Consider the following 7965-nt stretch of genomic DNA (forward strand, 5'->3'; position numbering starts at 1 on the left):
TTGGATAGCACCTATTGAAAATGGAATGTAACTTGTCAACAATCCATCTCTAGAGATATTGGAATGCAACTTATTGAAAATGGAATGTAACTTGTCACAATCCATCTCTAAGAGATATGGATAGCACCTATTGAAAATGGAATGTAACTTGCTCAACAATCCATCTCTAGGTATTGGATAGCACCTATTGAAAATGGAATGTAACTTGCTCAACAATCCATCTCTAGAGTATTGGATAGCACCTATTGAAAATGGAATGTAACTTGCTCAACAATCCATCTCTAGAGATATTGGAATAGCACCTATTGAAAATGGAATGTAACTTGCTCAACAATCCATCTCTAGAGCTATTGGATAGCACCTATTGAAAATGGAAATGTAACTTGCTCAAAATCCATCTCTAGAGATATTGGATAGCACCTATTGAAAATGGAATGTAACTTGCTCAACAATCCATCCTAGAGATATTGGTAAGCACCTATTGAAAATGGAATGTAACTTGCTCAACAATCCATCTCTAGAGCTATTTGGATAGCACCTATGAAAATGGAATGTAACTTGCTCAACAATCCATCTCTAGAGATATTGGATAGCACCTATTGAAAATGGAATGTAACTTGCTCAACAATCCATCTCTAGAGATATTGGATAGCACCTATTGAAATGGAATGTAACTTGTCAACAATCCATCTCTAGAGATATTGGATAGCACCTATTGAAAATGGAATGTAACTTGCTCAACAATCCATCTCTAGAGTATTGGATAGCACCTATTGAAAATGGAATGTAACTTGCTCAACAATCCATCTCTAGAGTATTGGAAGACCTATTGAAAATGGAATGTAACTTCTCAACAATCCATCTCTAGAGATATTGGATAGCACCTATTGAAAATGGAATGTAACTTGTCAACAATCCATCTCTAGAGATATTGGATAGCACCTATTGAAAATGGAATGTCAACTTGCTCAACAACCATCTCTAGAGATATTGGATAGCACCTATTGAAAATGGAATGTAACTTGCTCAACAATCCATCTCTAGAGATATTGGATAGCACCTATTGAAAATGGAATGTAACTTGTCAACAATCCATCTCTAGAGATATTGGATAGCACTCTATGGAAAATGGAATGTACCTTGCTCACAACCATCTCTAGAGATATTGGATAGCACCTATTGAAAATGGAATGTAACTTGCTCAACAATCCATCTCTAGAGATATTGGATAGCACCTATTGATATATTCCAGAGCAAATAAAGATAAACTCTACACAGCAATGCGTCTAGGTCCAGTTTCTGGTATATATTTTGTTTTTGGTCAATTAAAATAAAAAAATCACTGAATAGTAGTGCACTATGGATTGTTACACAGTATTCCATCCACGTTTCTTTTTTTAAAGCAAGTAATGGCTGTTGATGTTTCAATAAACATCTCTGTTGCATTTATTTCTGAGAGTACTGGATTACTGCACATTGATTTACCTATTTAGTAATCTGACCTTGTGACAAAATGTGAAATATGTCATTGATTTATGAATGGTGCGATTAAGGAGATCAGTACATTTTCCAGAATTGAAATGAGACTTACAACCACATTTAGAACTCCAGGCAAGGATTGTTACCAATACTCTATTCTCTCTTTTTCAATCTGTTTTTCTCTCTTTCCCTTGCTTTCTCTTATCGCTCCTGTTTCATCAGGAGTTGTTTGGCAGAAGTTGGAAATAGGCCTAAATAAAACCATTTCAGGTCTTTGTTTCCTAGGTGTAAGATATTTTATTGTCCTGAAGAGGGCATTTTAAGTAACCTCATAAATTCATACCAGAGTGTATCATACGTAAAGGAGTATTTGAGGATTGTTGCCTTTTGGTGCCCTAAGGAGGGCAGTGTTGTTCAGGTTTATATTTCAAATTTATCAAGCCTAGCTCATACAGTTAGTTGTATAGTAAAGGAGATTTTATAGGAAGCTACACAAGACTATTATGTGTGTATGGATGGACACAGTTTAGGAGCATCATGACAAACGCACACATTTTGTAGTCTGCGCGGACATGTTTCAAGTTTTATTAGTCGTATGTACAGGACACATGGTATGCCCAATCCAAACGAAATGCATACTTGCAGGTTCCTTCTTGACAATACAACAATAAGAAATAATACAAACTAAGAATACGAACATAAAGTAAATGGCTCAGTAGAATAGAATAAACATCTTAACATAAGTATAAGTATGTGTTTTGGGAAGGGGGGATTGGGGGCAAGTGTTTTAAATTGTGCAGTATTTAGCAATCATAAGAGTCTGTTAGCAACAGTTGTGATGTGTGTGTAGCATGAATGTCTGCGTTTACACAGGCAGCCAAATGTTGATTTTTTTTCTCTCCACTAATTGGTCTTTTGACCAATCACATGATCTTTTCACATCAGATTTTTTTCAGAGCTGATCTGATTGGTCGAAAGACCAATTAGTAAAAAGAAAATCAAAATTGGTCTGCCTGTGTAAACGCAGTGTGTGTGTGTGTGTGTGTGTGTATGTATATATGTATGTATGTTTGTTTGCGTGACTGCATGCACTGCATTCAGAAAGTATTCAGACCCCTTGACTTTTTCCATATTTTGTTACATTACAGCCTTATTCTAAAATGGAATACATCATTTTTCCCCTCTTCAATCTACACACAATACCCCCCACAGGTTTTTAGAAATGTTTGCAAATTTATAAAAACTAGAAAGCTGATATCACATTTACATAAGTATTCAGACCCTTTACTCAATACTGTGTTGAAGCACCTTGGCAGCGATTACAGCCTTGAGTCTTCTTGGGTATGACGCTACAAGCTTGGCACACCTGTGTTTGGGGAGTTTCTCCCATTCTTCTCTGCAGATCCTCTCAAGCTCTGTCAGGTTGGATGGGGAGTGTTGCTGCACAGCTATTTTCAGGTCTCTCTATAGATGTTCGACCGGGCTCTGGCTGGCCTACTCAAGGACATTCAGAGACTTGTCTCGAAGCCAGTCCTGTGTTGTCTTGGTTGTGTGCTTATGATCGTTGTCCTGTGAATCTTCGCCTCAAATCAAATTTTATTGGTCACATACACATGGTTAGCCGATGTTATTGTGAGTGTAGCGAAATGCTTGTGCTTCTAGTTTCCGACAGTGCAGCAATATCTAACATGTCATCTAACAATTCCACAATAACTACCTAATACACACAAATCTAAGTAAAGGAATGGAATAAGAATATATACATATAAGTATATGGATGAGCAATGACAGAGCGGCATAGGCAAAATGCAATAGATGGTATAAAATATAGTATATACATGGGAGATGAGTAATGCAACATATGTAAACATTATTTAAGTTACTAGTGATCCATTTATTAAAGTGGCCAGTGTTTTTCAGTCTCTCGGTCCCAGCTTGGTGTACCTGTACTTACCCCACCTTCTGGATGGTAGCGGGGTGAACAGGCAGTGGCTCGGGTGGTTGTTGTCCTTGATTATCTTTTTGCCCTTCCTGTGACATCGGGTGCTGTAGGTGTCCTGGAGGGCAGCTAGTTTGCCCCTGGTGATGCGTTGTGCAAACCACAACACCAGTGGGGGAATTCGAGTTTTATACATGGGGTGGCCAAGGCTACTTCAGGGGGTCCATAGACCATGACAGAAAATGTGTGTGTCTTCTAGGCAGAGTTCCGCTGTCCATTGTCTTTTCTTTTTATTGGCCAGTTTGAGATATGTATTTTTCTTTGCATCTCTGCCTAGAAGGCCAGCATCCCAGAGTCGCCTCTTCACTGTTGACGTTGAGACTGGTATTTTGCGGGTACTATTTAATTAAGCTGCCTGTTGAGGACTTGCAAGGTGTCTGTTTCTCAAACTAGACACTCTAATGTACTTGTTCTCTTGCTCAGTTGTGCACCGGGGCCTCCCGCTCCTCTTTCTATTCTGGTTAGTGCCAGTTTGCTCTTTTCTGTGAAGGGAGTAGACACAGCGTTGTACGACATCTTCAGTTACTTGGCAGTTTTTCGCATGGAATAGCCTTCATTTCTCAGAACAAGAATAGACTGACGAGTTTCAAAAGAAACGTCTTTGTTTCTGGCTATTTTGAGCCTGTAATCGAACCCACAAATGCTGATGCTCCAGATACTCAACTAGTCTAAAGAGGGACAGTTTTATTGCTTCATTAATCAGAACAGCAGTTTTCAGCTGTGCTAACATAGTTGCAAAAGGGTTTTCTAATGATCAATTAGTCTTTTAAAATGATAAGCTTGGATTAGCTAACACAACGTGCCATTGGAACACAGGAGTGATGGTTGCTGATAATGGGCCTCTGTACGCCTATGTAGATATTCCATAAAAAATCTGCCATTTCCAGCTGCAATAGTCATTTACAACATTAATAATGTCTACACTGTATTTCTGATCAATTTGATGTTATTTTAATGGACAAAATATTTGCTTTTCTTTCAAAAACAAGGATATTTCTAACTGACCCCAAACTTTTGAACGGTAGTGTAAATTGCATACTTTTTTTTACAAAAAAGTACATTTACAAAAAAACACACTGCAATTTGACATACCAGGTATCAAGCAGAAATGGACTTGAAAAATACAAATACATTTAGTGCCCATCAATATTACAAACTTACAGTATCATATTTATGCTCATATATTATGTTAACTAATAGCAAAGAAAAGTTGGGGAATTGGCCTAATCAGGACCAAATTAAATCTGTGTGACATGATACCCTTTGGATTTATCATTTCAGAATGTCAGTGTACTAGCTAGTACACAGTGCAGATTTTAATCATGACCAGAGGGACCACCTAAATGCCAAATTATCCTAGGTAGATTTAAAACAGAATAATTCTGCTGTTCTGATGAGAACTGGCTAAATGTTTCACAAACTCATCCATGTTGAGGGAGCGTGCCTCCTTGACTCAACACTGAGAAATCTGAGGTGACTTAACCTGTCATCAACCATTGTTGTCCTAAAGTGAGTTTTAAAGCTGAGAAGCTTCTCTCGTAAGAAGCACTGCTGACTGGTGTAACAACAGTAATCTTACAAAGTCGAAATAGCTCATGGAAGACCTCTTTATAAGGTTCTAGAAACACAACAAAGTCAAGGAGAGTAGACGGTCTGTCCCTTCCACTTTTCTCTCTCCTATCGCTTGGTTTGATAAACCTCATGTTTGAGGTTCTCTCAATCTGAGTCAAAGGTCTAAGCAAAGGCAAACAGAGGCTCCTCATTCAAGAATGTTGTACTCTTTGTACTCTGGACCCATTGCATTATCTCGCAATTCTTTGAAAAATGCCTCTGCAGCTCAGCTGTGAGACTGTCAAGCACCTGATAAAAGACAGCTCTTTGGAAGCTCTCACCATCACTTTGGTCACTATTTTTCTGTCCTACAGTGTTCATAATCAATGAGTCGTGAAATCTTAAGCTTGTTTTAGGCTGTCTTTTACACACTGTTTGTACACTTATTTTGCAGTGCTCTGCAATCTCTTCAACCTCTTTCCATAGTTCTCCAAAGTATCCCTCACTTCTGTAGTCCTGTAATGTGTCTAAGGGCACCTACTAGAGCCACAGCCCTTGCTAGGTCAAGAGAGCTTGATTGGAGTATGTCAGAAGGACATTTGGTATCACCAAGCACTTTACAAAAGGTAACCAAAATCCCTATGAAATGTAAATCTATCTGAGAAAGAAGGCCCCTTGCCTCCACTGATCAATCACCACTATTTTCAAGTGTGATATCCTGTGGCACTCTCAGAACTGCTGGAAGCCTGTCCCTCAGATTACGGCATGCCATATATCTGCATGCCCACCTTACATCCGTAGGTCTCTGTAGTTCCCTGGGCTGCTGCTGTGGATACAGCTCTTTCTGAACTGCAAGCCACTTGAGATGAACGTATGAGCCAGATACAAAGTTATAAAGCTTCTGTAGGAGAGCAAAAAAGTTAACCGCCTCAGGCACTGATTTTACAGCATCGACAAGAACCAATTTCAAACAATGTGCATTACAGTGCACATAAAATGCAAATCTTGCACTGTTTTTAATCCGTGCAGACACACCAGAATGCTTTCCGCTCATGACGAATGCACCGTCATAGCCTTGCCCCACAAGATTATTTCTGTAGTCCAGACCATGTTTTTCAAGGCAATCAATTATCATTTTTGTGAGACCTGCTGCATCTAAGCTTTCAGCTGACAAAGTGTAAAAAGTTTTCGTAGATGGTCCCGTTGTAATAGTACCCCACAACTAAAGACATTTGTTATTTTTTCTTTAACTCTTTGGTTTCATCTGCAATTACACTAAACACTTCACTTTCTTTTACTTCTCTTATTACTTCACTTTGGACCATCTCAGCTAAGCCCTCAAGAACCTCGTTCTGGATTTGGTGGCTTGTGTAATTAGCATTGCCACATGCATTCATCCTTTTCTCTATGAGAGGGTCATGCTTTGCTATTTCTTCTAAGATTGTCAAAATATTACCCTTGTTGTGAGAGTCATCGATGACCTCTGCGCTATATTTTGAGTGGCAGTTAATAGGAGCACATCTGCAATTGTTTTAATGTAAGTAGAGTTTTCCTCCACTTTCTTTTTCCAGTCCTCATTTATGACATCTAACATTGATGAGATGCTGTCAATAGCCGTTTTATGCTGACTCCGAGCATACATAGCATTGATATGATGCTCTGCCTTCGAATGGAGCTTAAACCCAGAATCTGTAAACAGCACATTTTTCCAGTTACAAAAACCTGACTGTGATGTGAAGGCAGATTCAGGTGTATTGGGCAGAGAAAAATGCTTATAGGCAAAACAATAAGTTGAATCTTCACTTACAGAATATTCAAGCAATGAATTGTCCTTATACCCGAAGCTGTTGAAAGCCCTTTTCCTAGTACCATGCTGAGTTCTGGGAAATGTTTTCAAACATGGCTGTACAGGACCCTCTTCTCTGGATCTTGAAACTTCTGAAACACACGTTAAATAATGTGTCATATCTCTATGGAAATGTATAATTAAGGGATCCACAAGATTAAATACTAACAGCTGCTAACTAAAATGTGTAGTTTAAAGTATAGGCCTGGCCTACCATTGGGTCCTTTTGGAACAGCATATCTGGTGCTTGATGCAGTTGGGAGGCGCTCGATGACATCTCCTGGCTGCTCTGACTCACTGTCTTGCTCAGAGCCAGAGGTCTCTGTGTCATCCCTTGATACATCTATTACATTAAAATAACACAAGAACCATTAGTGTATAATCACAATAAAAATGCCACAGCCATCAAAATAAGAACACATGTGAATCAACAACCAACATTTTAAAGTGAGGCTTAATCTGACAAAATCATCTATTACAAGCTGAAGCATTCGCCAATCGCGAAAAGAACTTGTGGAGTTGTGGAAATATTCTCTCTTCTTCTGTATGTTCTTCTGTATCTCGCAACCAACGTTAATATTCTCTCTTCCTTGTCCTCGATTAAAAAAATGCACCACCGAACGTCAAAATAAATGCGTCATTCAACAATGAGATGTCAATCGCCCGGAGTGGCCAATCAGATGTCAGGGGTCCTCGGACACCCTTCTGGCTCCGCCCCTGCGCACCACCCTCTGGAGAGCCTTGCGGTTGTGGGCGGTGCAGTTACCAGACCAGGTGGTGATGCAGCCCGAAAAGATGCTCTCAATTGTGCATCTTTAAACGTTTGTGAGGGTTTTAGGTGACAAGCCAAATTTCTTCAGCGCTGTTGCCCTTTCTTCACCACACTGTCTGTGTGGGTGGACCATTTCAGTTTGTCCATTAATGTGTACACCGAGGAACTTAAAACTTTCCACCTTGTACACTGCTGTCCCATCGATGTGGATCGGGGGTGCTCCCTCTGCTGTTTCCTGAAGTCCACGACCAGTCTGAAGTCCTGAGTGCTCTGGAGCAGGTTTTCATCAAGGATCTCGCTGTACTTTGCTCCGTTCAT

Source organism: Salvelinus sp. IW2-2015, linkage group LG7 (assembly GCF_002910315.2).
Source record: "Salvelinus sp. IW2-2015 linkage group LG7, ASM291031v2, whole genome shotgun sequence".
In the NCBI taxonomy this organism is placed as follows: domain Eukaryota; kingdom Metazoa; phylum Chordata; class Actinopteri; order Salmoniformes; family Salmonidae; genus Salvelinus; species Salvelinus sp. IW2-2015.